Genomic DNA, 12,236 nt, shown 5'->3' with positions numbered 1-12,236 from the left:
TGGAAGGGAAAGTATTGTGGGCACCCAGTTAGTATGCCATTGGTTACGCACACTCAGTCCCGCTCCTCCTTTACTGGTTGCACTACTGGATGCATCTAAGGAAGGTATTGTGGGCTCCCAGTTGAAGTATTGCCATTGGTCCAGCCAGTCGCCAGGGTCTAGGAGACGAGTTGGAGCGCTGCGGCAGTGTAGGTGAGGTTACGCTGCTCTCCTTGCCCGCAGCTTTCACTTCGCCACTGTGGTGGTGAGTCGCGTCTGGCGTGTGTCGTCTTCACTTATTTGGCGATTTAATGAACAGTTTATCGAGGAAAAGGTTGGATACAGAAAGTGTTGGGGGAAACAGATTAGGGGGACACATAAATGTCGTGCTTGCAACCTTGCATGATTGATTCATTGCTTTCACTGCGGCATGCAACAGTTCTCACCACTGGAAGTCATGTATGAAATCTTTATAAACATTCAGGAATACAAGAGAGAAGAGTATAAAAAGGATTAGGCCAATATATGTAATACTTGGAAGAAGCTGTTGGAACAAGGTTGAGAATGTCTTAGGCCGCGTTCACACCAAGCGAGTCGCGTCCGCGTCAAGTCAAGAGCGTCATTTGATGCGATTCATTTTGACTCATCTCCGTTCACAACCGACTGGCGTCAGCCCGCCGTCAAGTCAGCACTCAGTGACCTGGGTAATTTCATGGAGAATGGATGCATGTTCCCTGGCTGAAGTAGCTGCTTTGTTGTGGCTTCGTCCGTCGCAGACGTAAGAAGAAACAACGAATATGGATCCATGAACTGAACATCAAGAGGCCAGATTTTGGAAACTTCTCTCATCTATTCCCAGACCTGGTGAACCATCCAGAAAAATTCTACAACTACTTTAGGATGACACATGAAAATTTTAAGAAGCTGGTGGAGTTGACTGGATCTTCCATAAAGAAAATTAACACAAACTACAGGGGTGCAGTTGGAGTTGAAGAAAGAATGACCATTTTTTTAAGGTAAGAAGTATTTTATTGAACATTACAATAATCATTCCATTATTAGGCTTCTGTGTAGGGCAATAGTAAATAAATATAACATAAAGACAGCTCATGTATATGGGAGGGCTTTCTCGAACTAAATTTATCAGGAATTCCACTTCCATCATGCTCCCGCAACGACGGACTCGCTGTGACTGATGTAGAAAATGGGTCCAGCCCTATCTGTGACTCGACGCGACGCGACGCGCCGTGACTTGACGCGACGCGACTCGCTTGGTGTGAACGGTTTTTTCAAATATACATACAAATTAATGTTAAACTCGGGTGGCGATTCATGACGCATGATGACTTGCCTTGACTTGACGCGACGCGACTCGCTTGGTGTGAACGCGGCCTTAGGCCGCGTTCACACCAAGCGAGTCGCCGTCGCGTCAAGTCAAGGCAAGTCATCATGCGTCATGAATCGCCACCCGAGTTTAACATTAATTTGTATGTATAGTTTGAAAAAACCGTTCACACCAAGCGAGTCGCGTCGCGTCAAGTCACGGCGCGTCGCGTCGCGTCGAGTCACAGATAGGGCTGGACCCATTTTCTACATCAGTCACAGCGAGTCCGTCGTTGCGGGAGCATGATGGAAGTGGAATTCCTGATAAATTTAGTTCGAGAAACGCCCTCCCATATATGATCCTAGTGACCGCAACCAAAAAAAAAATGGTCAATCTTTCTTCAACTCCAACTGCACCCCTGTAGTTTGTGTTAATTTTCTTTATGGAAGATCCAGTCAACTCCACCAGCTTCTTAAAATTTTCATGTGTCATCCTAAAGTAGTTGTAGAATTTTTCTGGATGGGTTCACACAGGTCTGGGAATAGATGAGAGAAGTTTCCAAAATCTCGGCCTCTTGATGTTCAGTTCATGGATCCATATTCGTTGTTTCTTCTTACGTCTGCGACGACGAAGCCACAACAAAGCAGCTACTTCAGCCAGGGAACATGCATCCATTCTCCCATGAAATTACCCAGGTCACTGAGTGCTGACTTGACGCGGGCTGACGCAGTCGGGTGTGAACGGAGATGAGTCAAAATGAATCGCATCAAATGACGCTCTTGACTTGACGCGACGCGACTCGTTTGGTGTGAATGCGGCCTTAAAGTTGTTAGTGATTCCGGAAACACTTGCCAGTGAAAGGGTTCATTACATCAGAACAACAGCTGCGTTGTGCACTGTGCACTGCTTTCTTCCCATTTCGTTTCTCCTTATTTTTTTTTCTTTTCTCTCCTACATCTGCCTTTCTTGTTTCGTGTCTTCTTTAGCTGCTTTGCGTTCTATTTTCTTTTTTCTCTCCATTTCATTATTTTCTTTTCTTTATTTTTATTTTTTTGTTTGTCTTTTTTTTTCGTGGGTTTCCTTTATTTGCTCGGGACGCCACATCGTGCTTGGCTGTGCCCCGCGTCAGCCAGCAGCAGCAGCAGCAGCAGCAGCAGCAGCAGCAGCAGCAGCAGGGCCGCCACGTACAGTCTTGCTTGATTCTTGCAGCTTCTCCTGGTGTTCTTAAGTTTTTAGGCTTTCAAATCAGGAATGGCTTGCACCGCCCCGCACGCTCGGCGGATCGAGGTTGTGCAGGTGGTGGTGCTCCGCGCCGCCCCCGCCTCCCCTCCATGCCAGGCCCGCACCTCCTTCACCCGCAGGGAAGCCTTACCTGCGCTCACTGTTCCGAGAAGCAAAATGCTTCCTTCCCTGAATGAAGAACTACCTTCTCTCTCTCTCTCTCTCTCTCTCTCTCTCTCTCTCTCACTCTCTCTCTCTCTCTCTCTCTCTCTCTCTCTCTCTCTCTCTCTCTCTCTCTCTCTCTCTCTCTCTCTCTCTCTCTGTCTTTTTCTTTCTTTTTTTTTCTTTCTCTCTCTCTCTCTCTCTCTCTCTCCTCTCTCTCTCTCTCTCTCTCTCTCTCTCTCTCTCTCTCTCTCTCTCCTCTCTCTCTCTCTCTCTCTCCGTCTTTCTCTTTCTTTCTTTTTTTTTCTTTCTTCTCTCTCTCCCTCTCTCTCTCTCTCTCCTCTCTCTCTCTCTCTCTCTCTCTCTCTCTCTCTCTCTCTCTCTCTCTCTCTCTCTCTCTCTCTCTCTCTCTCTCTCTCTTTTGTGTGGTGTGCGTGCGTGTGTGAGTGTGTGTGTGGCTCAGTATTCAAGAGCAGGCAGGCTGGGGATCGCCTGAATGCAGCGCACAGCTGCACGCGACGCCACTGTGCTAAATGCCAGGAAGAACCTTGGCCGTGTTAGCACATCCGCCTGACGCTCCCCAGCCTCTCAGTCCTGATGAGGCGCCGCAGCCCTCCTTCTCTAATCATCGTTAGGTAAGGCACGCCCTACCTGGGGATTACATCCTCTGCAGAAAAGCGCCCTGTCGTGGTGATCGGTTGGCCGCCGAGCCGCGGCCATGCTGACCAGTTTTCTGTTCCCGAGCTGGAGGCGCAAGAGCAGCGGCCGTCCACCTGCTGGCCCAGTCACAGGGCTCTGCGGCAGCATTGGGTAAAAAAAAAAAAAAAAAAAAAAAAAAAAAAAAAAAATCAGAAGCACCGGTTAATCTCATTACCATATTTAGAAGTCCTTGGGTTTCGCCGCAACAGCGTAATGCGCACCTCTCACGCCACCGCGTATGTCCTGCTGTGATCAGTGCAATTATTTCAGCAGCAGCGATGACTCAGGGCGCCCTGTGTTATTCGCTAACCTCCGGGGAAGAGAAAGTTGAGTGGCAGAGTTGCCGTGGACGTGAGAGAACGTGCAGGACAAGGCGTTCTGGGAACGGTGGTCAGGAGGGTCACCCAGGGGTCATTCACTCACCCTCACCTGCTGCCAGCATCAGATGCATCTCGCAAGGGGCGTCCCGGCGCGACAGACAGTTCCGCTGCGACGCCTCGGGGCTCACCTCCCGGCACTCAGCTGGGCCACCTGTGACTGGGGCACCAGTAATCAGGTCACCGTGCTTCACGGCCTCCACGCCTGAAAATTTAAGGGGGCTTTCGTGATTTAGCGAGCAGCGGTAGCGCGTGCTGGCGGTGGACGCGTGGCAGCGGGTCGAGAATCGGGCCACGGTTATACTTAGAAGAAGCCGGGCGGGCTGCCACCTGTCTTCACTCGCCTGGTGTTCTTCGCCTCGTCAGCACGGTCTTGTAGGCTGCTTGCCTCGCCCGCCGCTCGCTTCCCTTGTGTCTTACCTGCCTACCGCTTCGTCCCAGACTACCCGCCATGTGTAAGTGGCTGTCTGGACGCGACCTGTGCTCCGTGTGTGGCCAGGCGCCCCCCGCCGCCCCACGAGGGTAGTGCTCCAAGGGTGTGATGTGGATCTATTCTCTCTCCTTCCGCCCCTGCCTGAGCCCCTGCAGTGCCCGCCATGCCCCCGGGGTCCTGTCTGCGTGCCTCCGGGCGTTCGGGAAGCTTCACTCAAGGACAAATTGAACCTGGGTCTGCTGAACCTCAGCGCCACCCTCCAGAAGCCCCCTGAGCGAGCTGCAGGAGCTGGGGCGCGCTACTTCCCCTTGATGCGCCTCATCACGAGGTGGTCGCGTACTCGCCCCCTGCCGACCTCACACCTCCGCCCGAGGGAGTCTTTCTCTTCGAGGAAGGTGAGTCCCTGTGCGTGAAGTGCTGTCCCCCATCCCTTCCCTTCCCTGGCACCCAACACACCCCAGCCTCCCTCCTTCCCACAGCTGTGTGCCTCCCTGCTTCGCCCCCGCCCCTCCCCGCCTCTCCCATCTACTCCCTCCTCTCTCCTCCTCTCACCTCCCCTCAGTGCCCCCCATCCAAAACCGTTCCCCCCCCCGCATTCCTCCCCCGTCTCCCCATCAATCCAACAACTTAGAATCCAAATCTGTCGCTGCAGTGGTGTGTTGCAAGAGTGCGCGTCATGCCCGTATAGATAGATGGCGGGGGCGCCTGTCAGCCTGAGGGGAGAGGAGGGGTGGAGGATTTGGGTGTAGAATGGTGTCGCAAGGGTTGGCAGCGTGGTGGTTGTGGTCAGCGCGGGGTTGCGTCAGGCCAGGTTAGGGTCACCTAAGGGAACCCCGCCTCGTCTCCCGCCCCTCACCACCCCCGCCCCTCCCTCGCCTGGCTATAGGCCCGCGGCCACGCAAACTTGCACGTCACACAAAAATTAATCCCTTGAGATTCCGAGACGCTTGTCTTTGTCTCCCTGTGAACAATGCCGGGGGCCTGCCTGCCTGGCCTGACTGCGGCTTGTCTGTCCATGTCTCCGCGCCGCCTGCTGGTGACCGGCGTGGGTCAGGTCAGGGCTCCCGGCAGGTCAGTGGGATCTGCTGGTATCCTGCTCACCCTGGCACGCTAACCTGGCTCTCCTAGCTGCCTTGGTGTCGTCACGCTTTGCGTCTCCTAGGAATTACTAACAATACTGTAGCGCCCACTACCTCCTGGCGGCGCGGCGCGGCGTCCCTGCGGCAGTGTCTGCCGGTTAGCTCGTCTCGCCTAACGCATGCTCTCGCAAGACGTTTCCGCGTCGGCAATGTTCCACTGGCCAGGTGATAGTGCTCGGGGTTCATCTTTCACCTTTGGTCGGCTCGGACTGCCCGGTGACCTCGGCGGCCAGGAAACAGGAGGCGAGAGGGAGAGGCGAACTCGCGTGCCGCGACTCAGGTTGTCACCGCGAAAGGAGTGGCTGCCTTGCCCGGCATGACCGCATCGCTACTCTCTGATAAACCTCAGCTGTTTCATAACACTGACCGCTGCTCAGATTCAGCCACTACTGTTCGAAACAGGTCGCCGCCGCCGCCGCCGCCGCCGCCGCCGCCGCCGCCGCCGCCGCCGCGTCACCGCAGCCTGGCAAAATGCGCGTCACTTCCTCCAGGAGCGTCACGCGCGAGTCTTCCGCTCCCGTTCCTGCTGCCCTTCAGCACGCCGTGCCGCGCTGCAGAGAGAGCAGATGCTGCCAGTTGCCAGTGCCAGTGCCTCGCCGCTCCGCACCGCACCGCGCCGTGCGTCATCGCTCATGTACCTCAATTACACCAATGTTTTTTTTTTTTTTTTTTTTTTTTTTTTTTTTTTTTTTTTTTTTTTTAGTGTGCTGTGATGAGCTGCCTACCCTTCCAAGCAGCCCAGCTCGCCGCGACGGCCACGCCCTTGCTCTCATTCCACTGCCCGTCCGTCACAGGCCTGTCAGGTGCCTCAGCGAGACCAGAATTGCCCGCGCCTCCCCTCCCCGCCCCGCCCCGCGCCGCCCCGTCTCCCTGCCGCTCACACTTTTCCTCCATAAGCAATTTTTTTACTTTTTTTTTTTTCTTGTTCGCTTGAGGTGGTGTATTCTCTCTCTCTCTCTCTCTCTCTCTCTCTCTCTCTCTCTCTCCTCTCTCTCTCTCTCTCTCTCTCTCTCTCTCTCTCTCTCTCTCTCTCTCTCTCTCTCTCTCTCTCTCCTCTCTCTCTCTCTCTCTCACCGCTGTGCACCTCATCCAAATCATCAGCGCGGAAGTATTCGGTCAAGGTCACCCCCCCTCCTCCCACACACACACACACACACACACACACACACACACACACACACACACACACACACACACACACACACACACACACACACATCTTGGTGACATTTGGATAATTTGTCACTACTCCCCTCTCCCCTCTCCCCCTCTTTCCCTGTTCCTTCGACCTTTTCTCCCTAGTCATTGCCATTTTCTCCCACTTCTCCCCCTCATCATCATCCACTTCTGTTCCCTCTTCCCCTTTCCATTACCACCCTTTCTCCCTCCCCCACTTGTTTCCCTTCAATCATCACCCTTTCTTCTTCCACTCTTCCATTCTTTTCCACTCTTCACCTTCCCATTACCCTATCTCCTTCCCCTTTTCCTTCCCTACATTGCCATCTCCCCCCATCCTCCTCTCCCCATCATACTCGTTCTCCTCCCCTTCCTCTTTACCATATACCAGTACCTCTTCATTCCCCCCATCACCATGCACTGCTCTTCTCGCTATTCTCTTCCCATCACCCTCCCTTTCATTCCCCTTCCATCTTTTCCTCTCATTACTTCTACTTTATATTCTGTTCACCTCCTTTGCACTGTCCTCTCCCATTACTCTTCCATCTAATGCCATCCCTTCATTTCCTCCTTCCCATATATATAGTGAGGTTGAAATAGGTAAGGGTGGTTAAGTTAGCGTAGGTTGGATTGGGCAGTGCTTGGTTAGGTTTAGGTTTAGATTAGGTTAGATTAGGTTAGGTTAGATTGGATAGAGTTAGGTTAAGTTAGATTGGATTTGCATTAGATTTGTTTGAAACTGGATTAGGTCGGTAGATTACGTTGCATTAGGTTAGGTTACATTGCATTTAGTTAGGTAGGAGCAGCAGGAGTGAATTAAATGGTGTTACTGTTATTAGCAGTGATAGCAGTAACACCAGGCTAGGTTAGGTAGAAGCCAGCAGCAGCAGTGAATGAAGTGGTGTTACTGTAATTAGCAGTCGCAGTAGTAGTTCAGCTGGGCGAGGTGGAGGAAGTAGTAGGAGAAGCAGTGTTACTATTATTAGCAGTGCTTGTATAGTAATGGTAGCAGTCTTAGTGGCTTCAGTAGTACGTAGTTAGCGGCTGCACCACCTCCACCACCACCAACACCACCACCACCAATACCACCACTACTACTACTACCTCTACTACTACTACTATTCTTCTCCCCATAAATACCTTTGGACTAGGTTAGATTAAATTAGACTGGGGTTAAGTAGAACTATACCAGCATCAGAGACATAGGTAAACAGTATATATCACCACCACCACCACCACCACCACCACCCTTCCCTTCCTCCTTCCCATACACCTACAGCTAGGTTAGGTCAGACTCGGTTAAATAGAAAAGTAGTGAACAGATAACAGTACCCACCACCACCACCACCACCACCAGCGTATCCTAGAGGTGGCGGGAAGGACGAGTGGTGTTGGACGCAGCTGCCCCGCCAAGTCCCGCCAAACAGAGGGTCGTTGAGCGGCGGGGGCGTTGCGGGGGAGGGGTTCGGGGGGAGAGTGCATGTGCCTGGTATAGTTCGAGATGCCCCGATGACCGCCGCGGAGGGAAACTGGGCGGGGCTTGCGTAGGGCGTAGTAAGAAACATCATTTCCCCTAATCCTCACCCACCTTGGTAGTCAATGATGGGGGGCGGGGATGGGTGTTAGTCGGGGTGTGTAGTTAGGGGGTGTAAGGGATGTGTGGTGGAGGGGGGGGTGTTAGTAAGGGGAGGTGTTAGTGACGGTGTGTGGGTGGTGATCTGAAATTTTCTGGCGTCGAGTCTTGGCAAAAGGTGACTAAATTTTAAGGATGAAGAAATGTGTGTGTGTGTGTGTGTGTGTGTGTGTGTGTGTGTGTGTGTGTGTGTGTGTGTGTGTGTGTGTGTGTGTCCCAGCTGTTCGTTTCCTGTCCCAAAATTTAGTGAATATTGGTCGTAAAATTCACACACACACACACACACACACACACACACACACACACACACACACACACACACACACACACACACACACACACACACACACACACACACACACACACACGACCTGATTCCACTTTACGAGCAGTTCAATGCAGTAAAGTTCTTTTTTATTTAGCTTCTTTCAGGCTCATTTCCTTCATCCCTAATACGAATATATCATCACTCAGACGGAATTTTCCTTACACCCGATATTTTATTGCGTGCCACGTGTGAAGGCGGACAGAGGGAGCCTATGCTGTGCCAGTGTTTAGGTTGTGGTGGCGTGGGGGCGTGGGGAGGGTTGGGCCTTCGTACAACACATAGGTCCTTGGCACACACTCAGTTATGCAGCGTACGTAGGTCACGGCCAGGCTGTAATGTCTCCCCGAGGACTGACAGAGTGTAGCTTGAGAGTTCACAGATTAGTGGTGCTTAGCTTATAAATAGCCTGAACATAAGAGCATAAGAACATGAGAAGCTGTAAGAAGCCATCGGATCTACACGTGGCAGTAATCCCTGTTTGAAACATGCCTGCCTATTTCCACCTCTCATCCTCTGCCATAAATTTGTCTAATCTTTTAAGGCTCCATATGGTTCCCTAATGACTCAATCTATTCATCTACCTCTTTATTTGGAAACCAATCCTTCATATCTCCTTTTTAAATCTGACTTTTCAAGCCTGAACCCATTATTTCTTGTTCTATACTAATCATTGATCCTGAGGATTTTGCTTACGTCATCCTTGTTATATATCCTATACCACTTAAAGACCTCTGTCAGATCCTTAAACCTCCCGTATCAGGTTCTGGCAAGGGCCTACATGTCTGCTGCTGCTTTTTTTTTCGGGTTTTCAGAGTTGGAAGACACCACGATTGATTGATTGATTAAATAAGGCGGTAAATCAACGGGGTCACAAGTCGGGCTCCGTAAATTAAGAGGAACAGAGGAGAAAGAGAAGGAAAAGAAATGAAGAACAAGGAGGAGGAGAAGGTGGAAGAGGAAGATTTGGAGAAGAAAGGAAAGGAGATGAAGAAAAAGGAAGAAGAGAAGGAAAATGAGGTGAATACAAAGGAAGAGCAAACCAACAGATCATGAGGTCCTTACTGGGCTGTTTGGGTAACCATTCTACATTAACTATTAGTGGGAGAGGAAGAAGGAAAAACAGGAAAAGAAGGGAGAGAAGGAGGAAGAAGAGACCAGTAGTGCATGTGTGTGTGTGTGTGTGTGTGTGTGTGTGTGTGTGTGTGTGTGTGTGTGTGTGTGTGTGCGTGTAAAGCGTCATTCCTTCTCCCAAAACTGGCCCGCTACCAGACCCTCGCTTAGTCACGGAAGCCTTATTGTTGTGGCTGAGCTGCGCCGCGGGGGGCTGGAGGCCTGAAACTTCTACTGATGCTAGCTTTGTGGTCACTGCCCCTTCCTCCTCCTCCTCCTCCTCCTCCTCCTCCTCCTCCTCCTCCTCCTCCTCCTCCTCCTTATCAGTTTTGGCTGTCTTATATTTGACTAGAATTATAGTTCCCTTCTTTCCTTCTTTCTTCTTTTCTTCCTTCCTTTCTTCTTTTCGTCTTTCCTCCTTTCTTTTTTCCTTCATTTGTTTCTTCCTTGATTGCTTCTTTTTCTCTCAATTTTTTTTTCCTTCCTTCCTTGATTCTCTCCTTCCCTTCCTACCTACTTACCTCCTTTTTTCCATCCCTCCCATCTGCATCCCTCCCTCCCTCTCTTCCTCCTTCCATCTCTCACTCTCTTCCTCCCTCCTTCAATACCTGTTGCTTACCTGGCAGAGAAATCCCTCAGAAATAGACACCACTTCCCTCACATCTAAGTCACCATCCACATACCCTTCCTTATCACCATCCACCCCATCCACCCTTTCCTTCTAGTACCATTCACTCCCCTCCCCATCTCCCCCTCCCATAGCCATCCTTTCGTTTCCCCATCACCTCCCATATCCAGCCATTCTTTCCCATCTCTTCTTCCCAAAGCCATCTACTCCCATCCTTACCTTCCTCTCCCTTACTGATCTCCCGTAGCCCTCCTATCTACCCCTCCCATACACAGCCTCTCTCTCTCTCTCTCTCTCTCTCTCTCTCTCTCTCTCTCTCTCTCTCTCTCTCTCTCTCTCTCTCTCTCTCTCTCTCTCTCTCGTTGAATAGCACTATAATACCAAGCGAAGCAGTGTGTGTATAGGAGACTTAAGTGACAAAGAAACGCCGCCCTGTCCAGCTGTCCCTGTTTCTGAAGCTTAAATTGCGCGGTCACGGCGTAGAAATGCGACACACACACACACACACACACACACACACACACACACACACACACACACACACACACACACACACACACACACACACACACACACAATGGCCTTCATCCCTTTTCTTAAACTTTGAAACCGTGTTCTTGGGAGAGAGAGAGAGAGAGAGAGAGAGAGAGAGAGAGAGAGAGAGAGAGAGAGAGAGAGAGAGAGAGAGAGAGAGAGAGAGAGAGAGAGAGAGAGAATACAAGCAGCGACGTATCCTTCTCTTCATTACAGAGCACACACAGAGGCGGCTCATACACACTCTCTCTCTCTCTCTCTCTCTCTCTCTCTCTCTCTCTCTCTCTCTCTCTCTCTCTCTCTCTCTCTCTCTCTCTCTCTCTCTCTCTCTCTCTCTCTATCAAGGGACGTCCTGCAAGCGCCACCTCACACTACGCGGTGTCCGTCAGGCGGGTCAGGAGTGCCGCCTCGATTTAGGTCATCGCCACGTTGCCTAATCGCGGCGGGGGAAGGTCGCTGAAGGCCGGGGCGGGACGGGGCGAGGAGAGGCCAAGCTGGGATAGACGCAGCGGGGGGTAGTCTTGTGCTATAGGGACGGGACGAGATGGGGCCGTGATGGGAGAGATGGAGAGGGTCAGTCTTTAGTTTTAGGACGTAACGAGAGCTGACGAAGGGCGCATTAGGATTGGAAGAGGAAGGACTAAATGACGTACTCTTAAACTATTTGGCTTCTTATCTCGACCACTTAACAGGCTCTAGTGGAAGTTACCGGAGTTTCCAAGGATGTTTTTGGGATTCTAGTGGCAGTTTAAGAAAGATTCTGCATCATGAATGGGCAAAAACACCGCAAGAGAACCCAGCTAAACATCTCTGTGGCCTTTGAAAACAGTCGTGATGAGAGAACAAAGCGTTTAAAAACACAAACTTAATACAGGAAGGTGCGGCAAAGAATGAACAACAGAAAGAAAACTGAGAAAAAACAAAAAACGAGATGAAGATGAACCGGGACAAGAGAAAGAACAGAAACTAATAGGAGAGAGAATAGGAGAGAGAAAACTGAGGAAGAGACAAGAAAAATGAACCGGGCCAGAGGGGGACGGACAGGGCAGGGCGGGACTGAGCAGAGAAGGAATGAGGTTGGATGTGGGTGAGAGAAGGACGAGGAAGGACGTGACGTGGCGTGACTTGGCGTGGCGTTCAGTGTTCGGCGCCAGGCTCAGGTTGCGAGAGGGAGCTGAGAGGCCGAGCAAGGGGAGGAAGCAGCCGAAGCACCCACCGGTTAACAAGCAGAAGCGCCTCAAGAGAAGACCAGTAACTGATTGAAGGAACATGGAGAAAAACAGCTGAGGGAAGAAGATTGAGATGAAGATTGAGATGGAGGAATGAAATTGATGTAGAACTGTAATGGATGGCAGTCATGGAGGAAGATGCAAGGAACAGAAACAACTGGGGGAGAAGTTAATGAGCACCTCCTGCCCCGTGACTCTTAATCACCTGGTGGGTAGTTAAGGTGACTGGCAGGTGCAGGAGTGTGTTTGGCGCCACTATACTGA

General features: G+C 51.3%; 1 protein-coding gene across 1 annotated transcript in view; it reads left to right on the top strand.

Annotated features, from left to right (window-relative positions):
• Window positions 1-4,096: 4,096 nt before the first annotated feature.
• LOC135108159 (phosphatidylinositol 3-kinase regulatory subunit gamma-like) overlaps window positions 4,097-12,236 on the top strand; it is a 107,275-nt gene continuing 99,135 nt past the window's right edge. The window contains exon 1 of the mRNA XM_064018908.1: window positions 4,097-4,590. The gene's annotated coding sequence lies outside the window, so the exon portion shown is untranslated. The remainder of the gene's footprint in view (window positions 4,591-12,236) is intronic.

The sequence above is a fragment of the Scylla paramamosain genome, chromosome 16 (genome assembly GCF_035594125.1).
Source record: "Scylla paramamosain isolate STU-SP2022 chromosome 16, ASM3559412v1, whole genome shotgun sequence".
NCBI classification, from domain to species: Eukaryota; Metazoa; Arthropoda; class Malacostraca; order Decapoda; family Portunidae; genus Scylla; species Scylla paramamosain.
The sequence above is the reverse complement of the archived record's forward strand: the minus strand, read 5'-3'. Positions and strand labels throughout refer to the sequence as shown.